This window comes from Morone saxatilis, unplaced genomic scaffold (genome assembly GCF_004916995.1).
Source record: "Morone saxatilis isolate NCDOM2014 unplaced genomic scaffold, NCSU_SB_2.0 Contig7, whole genome shotgun sequence".
Classification (NCBI taxonomy): Eukaryota; Metazoa; Chordata; class Actinopteri; family Moronidae; genus Morone; species Morone saxatilis.
In genome coordinates, this window is record NW_023340246.1 from 14,459,138 (window position 1) to 14,473,028 (window position 13,891).

General features: G+C 40.9%; 1 protein-coding gene across 1 annotated transcript in view; it reads right to left on the reverse strand.

Moving 5' to 3' along the window:
• Nucleotides 1-13,891, reverse strand: part of extl3 (exostosin-like glycosyltransferase 3) — a 32,675-nt gene that overhangs the window by 17,995 nt on the left and 789 nt on the right. The window lies entirely within an intron of this gene.

Sequence of the window (13,891 nt, forward strand, 5' to 3'; positions counted from 1 at the left end):
AACTGAAGCATGTGAGTGTAAATACAAATATACACAATTCTAGCTTACTGAAGCAGTAGGCCTCTGGAGGTGATGCTGCTGCACTTCAGAAAAGCATCTTCACTGCTGGGACTCCAGGTCATCCTGATGCCTTTCTGCCTTTAAGGGGCTCTGGCTCATTGTGCTTGCAGACAACCCTTCCCATAATTAATTGTGATTTCATGGAGAGGATCGAGGTAGGGCATTCCCTGTGGAGGTGATGGAAATAAAAAAAGATGGAGGCAGCTGCAGGGGGAAAGCACAGTCATAGGGCTGTGTGAGGGGAGCAGCTGTTGCAGCCATGGATCACGGCTCATCTGCAGACGGCTGACTGAGCCATCTCAAGGACCCTTTTCACTGGCAAATTACAGCGGTGACTGTAGGGCTGTGGAGTGGTACTCCAGAAGGTAATGAAAAGTCAGAAAATGTAAGACCTTTTTTTAGATCTAAGAAGTCAAATTTCCATCTTCTCGAGTACTTCATTAAGCAAAACAACTGTTGTGATCTGATTTAGTGCTGAAACAATTAGTTGATGAACTGAATGTAAATGAATCAACAACAATTTTCCTGAAAATGTATATGTAAATACTGAGTGCAGGTGCAATGAGGGAGCTGGATGTGGCTGGGAAAATCTCACACGTGATTAAAGCTTGTAGTTAATTCACGTGTGTGTGTGTGTGGGGGGGTAATGTTTGGCCTTGAGAAAGATCAATGATAATAAAGGCTATTCATCTTGTACCTTAATGAAGCAGTATACCTGGGCTAAGACTTTTTATTCCCTTTTTTTCTTAACAAATGCAAGGATTTAGCTTTGCTCTCTTTTGCTTTTACATCACCGTACATTAAATATCACTGGGTTATTAAGGTGGACAAAACAACAAATTTCAAGATGTTATCTGGGGGGGTTTTTTTGGACATTTTGATTGGCATTTTCATTTTCACTTACTGAATTTCATTTCAACTCTACTGGTTTCACAACCCCGAATGGATAGAGGCTTATTCTGCTTTTGGAAAACATGATTATGATGGCTGGGGATTGAAACTAGGACACAGTGACATGTAAACACCCTATCTAGGTTTCTAATCACTGCCTGCACTGCGCGCTGATGTGTCATCAACATGATTATGTATTAATTAGCCAGTAAAAAAAAAAAAAACATGTGTAATGTAACAAACACGCTATAAGAAGTGAAAACAATAACAGTATTACAGAAATAAACTACATGGCTTGGTTTTGCTTTTCTTTACTGGATTGAAGTCGATGGAGAAGCCAAATCCAGCAGAGGATTAAATCTAACAAAGTCCAGGGAGACAGAAAACAAACTGGGTTCATGCTCAACTGCTGAGGTAAGTCAGTCGGTGCAGAAATGACAAAGAGAGGCTGGATGTGGACGAGTCAAAGACGAGCTTGCAATGATGTCGACAACTGGAAATCTAACTGAATCTTATACACAAAGATTAACAACTAGTTTTCCCCCCATGTTCCATGTGAACCTAGCATCAGCTGCTAAAATCTAGCTACTAGTGTTCATTTAAACCTACTCACTGTCGTGGGCAACATGGATAAAAGGCTCTATCACAGTACAAACTTCATTTCAGGATGTCAATATATATCATTTATAAACCTTCTGGAAATGTAATTAAATTTAAAAAACAGATTAAATGTCCGTTTGTCGACTCCAATTAAGAAAAAGGCACATCATTCTGCCATACAGGCCTAATTAAATATGTTTTGTTAATTACAGTTTTAATAACAGTATCAAGCTTTAAGTACCGCACCCTGCATCAGCACTGAAAACTTTGAAGAGATGCTGGTGGGTGCTGCATTCTGCCATTTCTTTTATTAATAACACTGAAGAGATGACAATGAGGCCGTTATGATCATCAGGAGTATGACTGTGGTGATGATCCAGCGCAGGAGCAATTAAGATCGCCCTCCATGTGGACCACCTCCTACTCGGTGCACGATATACGAGCGTATTGACCTTTATCCCTCGGTGTTTGCATTAAAACGGGAGTGAGACAAAGACAAACGGAGGCAGGGAGAAAACTCACCCTTCACTGGCCCTGTTATTTGGAGACAAACATCACACGCGACCTGTCGGGTGATGCGTATTCATAACTTTGCTGAACACCATTTTGCACGGGCAGAGACGGAGAGAGATGTAGATAAACAGAAAGAGACAGAGAGAGATAACCAGAGAAAGAGAGGGAGAGAAGGAATGAGTTCATAATGACAGATGGGCCTGGGCGCCTTCCAACCTCCAAAGCTCCCGCAATATGACAAAGATTACACAGGAGATTCAAATAGGGGGAAAAAAAAGGTACCCATGTCCTTACGGGATTGCACATATTCGTCTTTTGAAAGGCGATCCAAGGTAACACGAACGTAGAATGTATACAGAGACAGATCACACATAGTATCCCAATTTATTTTTTGGAAACTTGAGCCCCGCCGACCAATCTGTGCACATCTTCCCGTGATGAGGCACTGTGTTTGTAAGGGCTGGGAGAGTGATAAACAAAATGCATCACACTGGCTTTGCAGCAAGCGCTAATCTGTCACCGAAGCCTCTGCTGTAAAACTGTTGTGGCACGAGCCGCCCCGCAGGGGTGAGGCGAGGAGAGACTCTCACTGTGTCGGTGAGAATTGAAAATGTGACAGCCAATTAGAGTCAGAGCAGACGTACAGACTCACAGGACTCCCCCATTTTTCAGCACACAACAGCTCTCGCATTTTTCTAATGAGCTCCAATTTTTAAAAACCTCAAAAGGGATACGCTGACATTTTTAATTTTTTTACCCGCCCTTTCCTTTGCCAGAAACTCACACAGTAGGCACAAATTTAATTATGTATCCTTCAGTTTCCCAAAAATGGTTAGTTAGCATTGCTACTTTGCTCCTCCCTACAAAAGGACAGAGTTAACAATTTGCAGCTGGTGTTCACTTTCCTTTAATCATTGTTCTACTGGTGTCACATTTTTAAGTCCAATATCTATGATCTTGGACTAAAACTGCAGTCTAAATGTGTCTATTTTAAGGTTTAAAAAAAAGAAGGTACAATTAAGTCTTTGCCCCAGAATTACAGTTTGCCAGTGCACAGAGGAGGGCAGGGAAGAAAAGTGAATGTGTTACAGTCAGAGACTCAATCTGCATTGTTCAAATACATGAGACGAGTCCAGTGGGTGGACTCCAGGCAAGATGCACAACTAATCGTTTCTGATGTGGTGGGAAAATCAGCATTTGACCATTTTATTGGCTTTTGCTATCACTTTCCCTCTCCCTGCGCGGCCTGGTCATACATTAACATTTGAAATTTTGTTTTTCTTATGAGCGGTGTTGCTTATGAGGTTAGCTGCAACATCTCTGAGTTCACATACTGCATGCCAGAAGAGTTAAAGGTTAAAAGTGTCTGTGTGGAGAGCAGTTTTCTCCATTTTCTATAATGTCTTCCACCTCTAAAAAGAGAACTGCTGTAGCAATAAAGCTAAGCCTGAGTGTGGAGAGTAAATTCATGTCGGTAGCCACTATTGACTCAATCATTTTCACTTCATCCAACAGTGCAGAAAATGTCTGGAGAGAGGGGAAAGAGAAAGGAGAAATCTGCAAATATGAAAGATGAACTCTAATTTCTAATGCGTGGTTGCAAACAGTAAGCTTGTGTAATATTTGTGCACATGTTTATGTGTAGCAGTCTGATCCCATAAATAAATTAGCTGACTGAGCTTGCTTGATTAGTCTACTAAGTTGGTGCCAATGAGCTTCCTGAATTAATCAGTGACGTTGGTGCTGATGCTGCTGACTGATCGGAGGAAGAAACAACATGAACGTGCACAGACGGTATCGCAGTTTTAAAGAAAGGAACATTTAACTTTCAGTAAGGAGGATTTATCTTTTGACAGTACAGTAAAAAAGTTTCGGTGCCATTTTATGAACACATGGTGCAAGGTCAAATGTTTCCGTTTGTTCCTCCAAGGAACGAACTGTCGCCTGCCTGAATGAGACTCGTCTGGTCTTATTTCCTTTGAAATAATACTTGGGTTAACAGCTAATTTGCAAAGGGTGACGCTTAATTTACAGGGTTTTTAGGGTGAATTAAAAAGTGGTTATCACATTATCACTTCTGAGCAGCACTGAATGACCAAAATCTACTGTATTAACCATTTACTGAACATGTATTTTTGGCAAACCAAAGTTCAAACAAGCTTCTCATCCACATCCTGTCATAAGGCTTGTCCGCGTCCCTTGTGACGCACCAACGACACTGTCAAGCCTCGTCTTCAGAGGGAATTTCTGTGCCTGCAAACTGGTATTTGACCCATTCATTACCAAAAATCTAATTACAGGCTGCCACATGCTACTCATTTAACCATTTGCGTCTACATAATTACTTTGGGGAAAAGATGAAAAGGGACAGAAGAGTCTGAGGCTACAAACAGGCCCATCATACACTGTTCACCCTGGCAGAAACCACCTAAAGAAAGAAACAAAAACCAGCTCCAGGGTGAACTTGGCTGTTTTTGTCGACACTGTCTGTGGCTCACATCTAGGTAATGTGTTATTGCCTAATTTTATCATACTTTTGTACTATATTTAAAACAATCTCTCTTTATCTACTACTGCTACTTTGTGTCACAGCTTCGCTCAAATGCCTTGCAATAAAAAAACAGTACTTCATCTGAGACAAAAACATTTTAATTTTTAAAAATCTTCTTTTTCGGGTTGCTTTAGTGTTTCAGTGTGTAAACATTATCCAATTATATCCCTATTTCCCCTGAAGGATCAATAATCTTTCCCTCCTTCAGCAGGATATCTTAGTATACGCATTATGGATTTCAGCTTCATAGTTATACTCTGATTTAAGCAGAAATAAGACAGTTTGTCTGAATTCTAACCAGGTGCGTATCAAATAGTTCTTGCTACAGCTGTGCAGAGTTTAATTAAAGTAAATTCCTCACAATTTTTGGAAGGCAGGGCCGACCTTGATTAGTTACCTGGGCTATAATCACGCTTTATCTGGAGCAAAGTGAATCCAGCCATCACAACTACAAGATCTTCAACAGCTCCGTGTTACAACAGTTTGTCCGAGACGGGAAGAAGAACGAGGGCAGAAAGAAAATAAAGAGTCTTTTTGTATTCCAGAGTGGAAACTACTTCAGTGATTGAATGCATGTCAAGTTCGCTGCAACAGAGGCTCTCGTGTGTCAAAAGAAAGCTCTTTCTTTCTCCCACTGTGGCAACATCTGAGGTAAAGTTGAATAATGTAAAAGCTCAGTGTCCACCAGATCTTGTCTTTCTATATGCAAGTAGGGTACACATTAAAAAGAGTGCATGGAGGATGGGACAACACAGATGAAACAACTGAACCTCCTGAACCTCGTGATTCTGAATTGATTATTTCCTGAAGCCAACCCGAAGAGCATTAGGGCTGTGAACTGGCAATAATATTGTTGGTTGGAGATTAAGAGGAAGGTATTACTGTTTGTCATTACCATTTACTGCAGAGATGAAAGTAAATTAGTATGCCACTACTGCAACATCACCCTGGACCTCTAGTTTGGGGGAGCATTTGAACTGGCCCACATTTTTATCAGTGCAGACTAGAGGTATTGATGGATAACATCCTCTTATTAGGATGTAATTTTATATTACAATATCAGTGCAGTAAATTATCTGGAGAATCAATTGAGATAGATGTTGTTGGGTAATGTAACCCGTTATGCATGTCTGAAAAGTCAAGGCACTTCACACCATTGATGCAAAAATCTATATCATATAATCTGCTGTGGCCTAACACAGATCTTTAAAGGGATAGCTACTGTGGTATAATATGATATACTGATATGGAAAAATCTCAAGTTTATATAATCAGAGATGAATCAAGAAGGTTTGAAGAAGAGTGAAAAACACTGATTTCAAATACAAGTATGTTTTGCTCAAATTGTTCTCAAATTTGTTAAAAAATATTAAATTAAAAAAATAAATAAAAAAATTAAACACAGTGGGGTGTCTATTAAACAAATAAACCAGTTAATGAAGTGAATGATGTGCTGCTCCACAGGGAGGAGGAGAGAGAGAGCAATGAGAGGAAAAGAACCAGCCAGAACTTGACTGACAAAAGATTAAAAACAGTACAGGAAGTGGGTTAAAGCAGAGCAGAAAAGCTTTTATATCACGTACACGTCCAACTATGAATACATCGGGCCACTGGGGACGGATATAACTAACTTTATCCAGGGGATCTCTATGTGGTGGTGAACAACTGCATACGAGAAAGACACTGAAGTCTTTGATGGCAACAGCTGTTGTCACAAGCTATCTACTCTCACCGTCTTGAATTTCTCATGAATAAAACGGTGCCATATTAGTAGAAACATTTAGAAGTCTTCAGCCACAGCAGACACTTGTCAAACACAGGTGTAAAAGAATAACATAGGTCTTAATATTGTGCATAATGGCTCATTTCCAAGGTTTACTGGAGTGCCAGTGCTGCTGCCAGTAAATGGAGCAGTGCCATCATTAATGTGATTGGTTACTTACACCTGTGAGTTTCCTGCTATAATTAGTCAAACAGAAACCTCCAGTATGTTCTCAAGTACACCTGCTGGTTTGTAGGCAGCAACTCCCTCACTTAGTTTTTAACATTTTCTCAGTGTGTCTACAAATATCATAGGAATGAGGATCCCAAAAAAATAAGTTATAGAGCCTTTCTCCTCCATCTGCCCTCAAAAAAAAAAAAGCTGTGAACAGCTGTGCACTCTGAACAGTCTGCAAATGGAAGTATGAGTCCAAATATTTGCTTTGACCACTGAATCCAATTGTGAGGTTTCTGCCAATTCCCTCTCCCAGCATCAACAACCACCCTGTGCCAGCCCCACAATATCAGCAATTTGGCTAAATCCATAAAACAGGACCTAGTTTGTAAGCCATGATAATCACATTGAGAATAGCCTATGTCTGGCTGACACTCAAAAGTGATTTAAATCCACAGAGTACTGTCCTCCTTCCCGAAATAAGACCAATTTAAAACATATATCTCTTTGATGCAGTTAGCATAAATATCTTAACAGTTACTGGGATTTCCTTTGTAGACATGAAGCTGGAAATGGTCTGGCACAATATAAAACACGCAGTTGGGATCTTCAGATTAAAGTTTAGTCCCATGTCAGCAGAAAAGCTTAGCATGGACATTATGAGCTAGGGATAGGAGAACTTATATCAATGTTGGTTATAGTCGTTTTGATACATTTCACTGAATAGTATTATTTCTATCATCTAAGGCTGCAACTAGCAATTACTGTCATATCATTAACGTCCCAATTACTTTTTCCAATTAATCGTTAAAAAATAGGTAAAAAAAATGTCCATCACATGTTCCCGTAGTGCACGTGACTTCTTCAAATGTCTTCTTTTGTCCAACAAACAGCCCAAAACACAAATATATATATAAATAAATATTTTAGAAAGATATAAAACCAGAGAAAAACAGCTAATCCTCACATTGGAGAAGCTGCAACCACATAATGGTTGGCATTTTGACTTGATAAATGGCTTAAGTATTGAAACAATTATCAATGATTACAAAATTTGTTGGTGATTAATCTTCCGTCCATGGACCTAATTGTTTCAGCTCCATTATCATTAGTTTTACAATAAAATCGTATTTCTAAAATCCCTGCTCCTTCAACCTGGCTTTCCCCTGCACATATTTAACAGAGAAAACAGTCCGTGAGTAACACAACAAAATTAACACACAAGCCCTGAAATCCTGCCCTCCTAACAAATAAATCCTCTTGTTATCTTGCCACAGCAGTGGCAGCAGCCCCGCTTGCTGTGTCCTCCTGAGAGCTCTTCCTCCCCCCCCTTGTGCAGGCTGGCGTAGACCATAACAGATTGACTCAGCCCGACAACAGCTGCCAGAACCCCACAAGCCTCGTCCTCCAGACACTGATGGATTGTGGGAGGGGAGCCAGAATGATTAGCCCCTGACATGGGAGAATTATTGCAGTGTACCACCCCAAAAGAGATTGCACCTGAGTGTCAACGTAGGGCATTCACACTACTTTAAGTCATGTTGTTAATGCTCATTCAGCCTTACAAATATACTGGGCTTGAACTCGGCATGTCAGTAACAACAAGTGGCAGGATTGTGTGTGTGGGCGCTGATCCAACTTGTCACTGTCTATGATAAAAAAAAAATTAAATCAGGGAGATAAAAAACAAAAACAGTGATAGCGTCATTGTAACAGTGACTGTGTGATTTGTATACATAAAAAAAAAAAAAAAAAGGACTGACAATCAAATATTCCCTTTTTCCTAACGACCAAATGTTTATTTTTACCCACTTTGGCCACATATGGCACTTAACTTAAGGTTGACAGTGATGTACACTAACTATAACTAAAGGTCCACTGCAGGTAAACAGACGGTGAGTCTATTTGAGGAAACCATTGCTGCTTGGACAATGAATTAACTGAGAAATCATACTGCTTGACTAGCAGGCATGGCACAGAGAGCTGCTGTTTACTTACTCTGCCAAAAATAAAACTAGTTCTGCCATCTCTCCCTCTCCTCTCCCAGCATTTTTCTCCTCTCGCAGCTACAAGCTGCTTCATTTGTTCTTGTCAGGACTTTTATTCATGCCATTCATTTCTCTCTTGCCTAGCGCAATAAAAGAAAATCCTGCTGTTATTCAACAAACATACAGAACAAACTGTCCTAGGTTAATGTAGCCTAACTCTTCCTGCCTCTTTAAGCAGATGTTCATTAGAGTAGAAGGGGCTCACTCCTCCACACCGGGAACACTCAGCTATTCAAGTAGAGCTAAACCTCTGCACTTTCTCAAGACGAGAGCAGGACAGTTTGACAGGACGTAAGTCAACAGGCAGCGGCTCCATTCGGTGATTCATTCTGACGCTCATTACAAGGACGTGGCAATTAAGGTCTAGGCCTTAGTGTTCAACACCACAGCCACACTCTCACGCTGGCTTTTTTTAAATGTATTTTTTATTTTAAGTCAGACTAAAATCACAATTCAGAGCTGCAATAATGAAGTCAACTCCATCCCTGATTTTGTGGTGTGCTGCACCATCAAACCACATCACTACCACACGCCAGCCAAAAGGCTCAAAATAAAGGCCTCTGAACTGTCTATAACTCTTCCTAAAGAGCAAGGACCTGCATGACCAGGGAAGTTTTGGGTGGAAGTAGATGTGCTTTAAAGCGCAGATTGGAGAACTAATGTGCCCCGATTGTCCCTGACCCAATGAGGTACAAATTAGTTTCCATTTCTAGTAGTTGACACCTCGTCAGCCTCTGCCATCAGTTTATGAATGGGTGAATGACATGTAACGTAAAGGAGCAATACAAGTGCAGTCCATTTACTATATTAACTGGGTATACTGGCGCCTTGTGTCAGTTGCCTTTGAAAACAGATGGAAGAGGACTTTTAATCATACTTAGCTCATGTTTCATCTTATTTCCCAGGAGACATATTGACATGTCATGATGGAAAAAGACACCGTGTATGCTGGTTCACTGGCATGTGTTCCTGGGACAATTCAATGGAGCAGAGAATAAATAATGTTATCAGTTATCACCTATCTGGGCTATGAAAAGTCAAAATGACTTCTGTGAAAAAGGTGTGTTACAGTAGGACTGCAGTGTTGATGAGTGTTAGCTACCTTTTGTGGCATTTTGTCAGATTATGCCTTATGGCTCATTAACGTCCTCGACTCAGAACAGGAGTAACTGATGGGGCTGTCCCCGACTCAATACTTTGCTAATCGACTAGTAAATATTAGTTCAAGTCATTAGTCGACAATTTGTCAAATGTTTATGATTTAAATATCTATTTTCGATCTATTTTAACAGTTGCCTATTTAATGATAAGGCAAAAAAGCTGTAATGAATCTGAATCTATCAGTTTGTTCATTTATTTCAACACAGTATAACATCACACAAGTCTCGTTCAAAACACGTAATAACTAACTTCACAAAAACAAATACTTACGGACTTATTGACACAATGGATGACGTTTAAAGTTTACTTACAAATCAACTCCTCTCCCTATCCTGTTTCAAGCCTCTCCTGTCCCTGCTTGGACCTGCCGCATCTACTCCTGGTCAGAAATCAGCTGGCCTTTGATGGTGTGGGAGGCTGCATCCGGTCCAGGTCGTGGTCACTGGAAAGGTGCTGACCCCCCTACGGCTCTGCTGCCTGCTCGCCCCACTCCCCTGCAACCCAAAGCTCCTGTGCTAGTGTTGTAAGCAAACCTCCCCCCGGTACTTTGAGCTCACAGTCCGGGTCACCTAATAGGACCGCTAACTAGCTAGTGGCAGCAGCTCGTACAGTTAGTGCGTGCAGCAGTTGTTACAAGAGAAAATGTCTGTGTCTCTGATACTTTGGTGACAAGGCACAGCTCCCTGGTAGCAAACTACACCTAGCTGTTAGAGAGCAGCATGATCTTTTATTTGGAGTGGGGTTTCTGGCCACCCGGTGAATGTAAGTTAACTCTACTAAACAATATTACCTCTACTAACTAGGGCTGAACGATTAATTGCATTTGCGATAATATCGCGATATGATAAAACGCGATTTTCAAATAAAATTACATTTACAAGGTGGTCACGTGACACGAGCGAAAGAGTGGAGAACTCGGCTGCATCAGCTTTTCATGCTGCCCTTTAACATGTTGCGCAATGGCCTCTGGCTCGACGGAACAGTCAGAAACTGACACAGCTGAGACTTTAGTGTGGAAGAGGAACAGCACGTCGGTGGTGTGGAACTATTGTGGTTTCAAAAAAGAAGATGCTGCGCAGCGTCAGGTGTTGTGCAGAGCATGCCGTGCTCCCGTTGCTACTTCACACTACAAACTTGTTCCAGCACTTCAAAAAATACCACAAATCAATGTATCGCACGCCCCTGTATGGCAAAATGCCGCAGCCCGCTTGCGCCAGACAGCCACAGCACATACCTCAAGACAGGGATCACTCGACTGAAAAGTTTGAAAAGTGTCATCCATATGAACGTTATTCGCACAAACAGCCACGGGCACTTGGCGTACGAGTTCACTCAGCGCCAACCACGATCATGCCTGTTAGCAGGTGCACACGCGGCTTTACTGCATTGTATCGTGTCACACGGACAGCTTCCTCCGTCATCAATCTCCGCTCTGCATCAGGCAAGCTAGCACTCACACAGCGACGTGTGTTCGCGGCGGGGGGCTTGCGGTCAGTACCATCCACGCAACTTTTCCTTATTTTTTCTTCTTAAACTCGTCACACTTTGCACACACGCCTGCTTTCCACCCGCTCCTCTGCTTTGCTCTTAACTCACTCTCACATGCACCGCTCCGCGCACAAGCCACGATGTTTCTGTAATGCAGCAGCTTAAGTAACAAACTCATTTTAATTTCAGTCATACATCTTTTAATTTAATTCCTAACAAATAGGCCAGCCTATGTGAGAGAACATTTTACACTAAACGTATCTAATATTGATGTTGGTCATATTTCAAATCGATTCATTTATTGTTTTGTTGGGGGAAAAAAAGAGGATAGCATAAAAAATAACATAAAAAAATCCGCGTATTAAATCGCAAGTTGCAATATTGTGGGGGAAAAAAATGCAATTACGACTTATCGGGTTTCCCAAAATCGTTCGCCCTACGTACTCAACTTCACAGAGGAATCTATCTGGCGTCTTTCAGGTTGCCTAAAATGTCGCCACTACGTTCCCCAGCTATTCACGTTAACTGTGTGCTGCCTGGCCTGTGTTCGGGGCTGAGAGCCTTAGTGTGCACGCGGGTTGTTTAGAGCTTTTTTGCTGAAAACAGGACTGCCTGCGTGCTCCAAGAACGCCCTTATGAAAGCCGACAAGAGTGTATCAACAGAGAAGTTGAGGCCGAAGGATAACAACGAGCTGAAACTCATTATACAAGCACTGGTACGCCGCTGAGGGAAGCAGCACATGTCCAACAAGTTCAGATAAGCGACCCTTCTCATCGTTTTCATTTTCAAAATTATCTCTTCAAATTCGTCGATTTGATACACTGTTATTTTGAAAATATCAATCATAGCTGCTTTAAATAATGTGGTTGGAATCATCAGCACCCAAATTTGAGGTTTAATTTGCAAGGAAATAACTTTCAAAAAGCTGCAAATTCATATCTATCTTATCTATCTATCTATCTATCTTTCTTAGTGGTATTTTTTTTTCCACATTTCCAATTATTAACATCAGGCCAAATCATTCCACATTTATCAACCACTACTAATTATCCCACCAGAATGGCCTCTAACACATATAAAAATTAAGAAAATTGAAGCATCAGGCAGGTGTCCAAGTGTTTAATGAGGGCAGCACATCTAAAAGCAACCTGCCACATACTGAAATGCTGATTTTGCCATTATTCTGCATTGTGGCGGTTGGTCATTTCTGTGCGACCGCAAGAGAGAAAAAACAAATCATTCGAAAAACAGCGTGGCAGTCACACTCCTGTGAGGAAAGGATCAATATCCTTGTCCACAGCGGGATATACAGTGGCCTGTACAGTCCATATTAATGCACGATGTGGTGGATTTTTATATTAACTGTTAGTGTTGGACAGATCTTAAAAAAAAAAAAAAGAAAAAAAAAGCAAGCTTCTTTTGTTTAGTTGGCTGTTTACAAACACTGAAATAACACATTGCTGTTGTTTATATCTCAGCGCAGAAAATAAATGTCAGAGAGAGGAACGCCAATCTGTAACCAACACTAGCATCTGCAGCGATACACTGACAGATTGTAGCACTAACTGGGAGAGAAGCGACTGACCTACAAAAAGTACAGCCTACACCTCTACCTGGTGTTGGCCCTCAAACATCTCACACTGATGCTCATTAATCTAATAAAACATGACAAATGTAACTGAGAATATGTTGAAAAAAAGTGACGAATATTGGTTTGGAAGTGAGGAAAGAACATACAATCCGGACAGCGATGTGAAATCTGAGCTGTATAACTTTTGCAGCCTCTCTATACACACACACACACATCAGGTGAATATTTTGTTGTTTCACACAACCAATTCCCTGCTATCCCGCTCTGCTTTTCTCCACATCATCAGATTCGGGATACTGCATATGTTCGTGCTCAGCAACTTTGTTTTCCCACCACGTTTCAGACTTTGAGAGGCCTAATTAATAACGTATCATGAAAACAATGACTTCTATACTCCACTAATCATCTATCATGTACTAAGTGACAAATGCATCCCCCTGTCAAATAAAAATGCACAAAGGCGTGCTCTGATGATGCGTGCAATCCCTTAAAGCCTCAAATGAACCGACCACACAGCTATGGGCCAACAACTCTGGTAAGGCCGCTATTAAGTGCTCAACTTTGGGCTTAGAAATCTGAGTGAAAATGGATTTACTGGCTACTGAATATGTTAGAAAAACAATGCCCCCGGCTATAAACTTGGTATTCCCACAAACATGCCATGCCTTGTCTTAAATAATAGCTACATTAGTCAAAAAAACATAAAAGGCAGCAACTTGTTCTTCCTACATGTTAAAATATATTATAGGGAATCAGTACTGTAACATTATAGCAGCAATACCCTATGATCTCCTCTGCGGCAATCTTCATAACAAATACATGTTTACTGCTCTATGGCAAAGGTGAAACATGACTGACAGAGCAAGATATCGAACTTGTTAAAGAAAAAACCCTAACTCTGATCCAAACAGAACTCCCGTTTACATATCTTTACTTTTATAAATAGACAGTCAATAATAATAGCAGTGTGGGAGTTTGCGTGCATTAATATACACCATGATGCCAAGTAGGTTCGCAGAAACTATCGGCGGTGTGTTGAACCGTACTGACT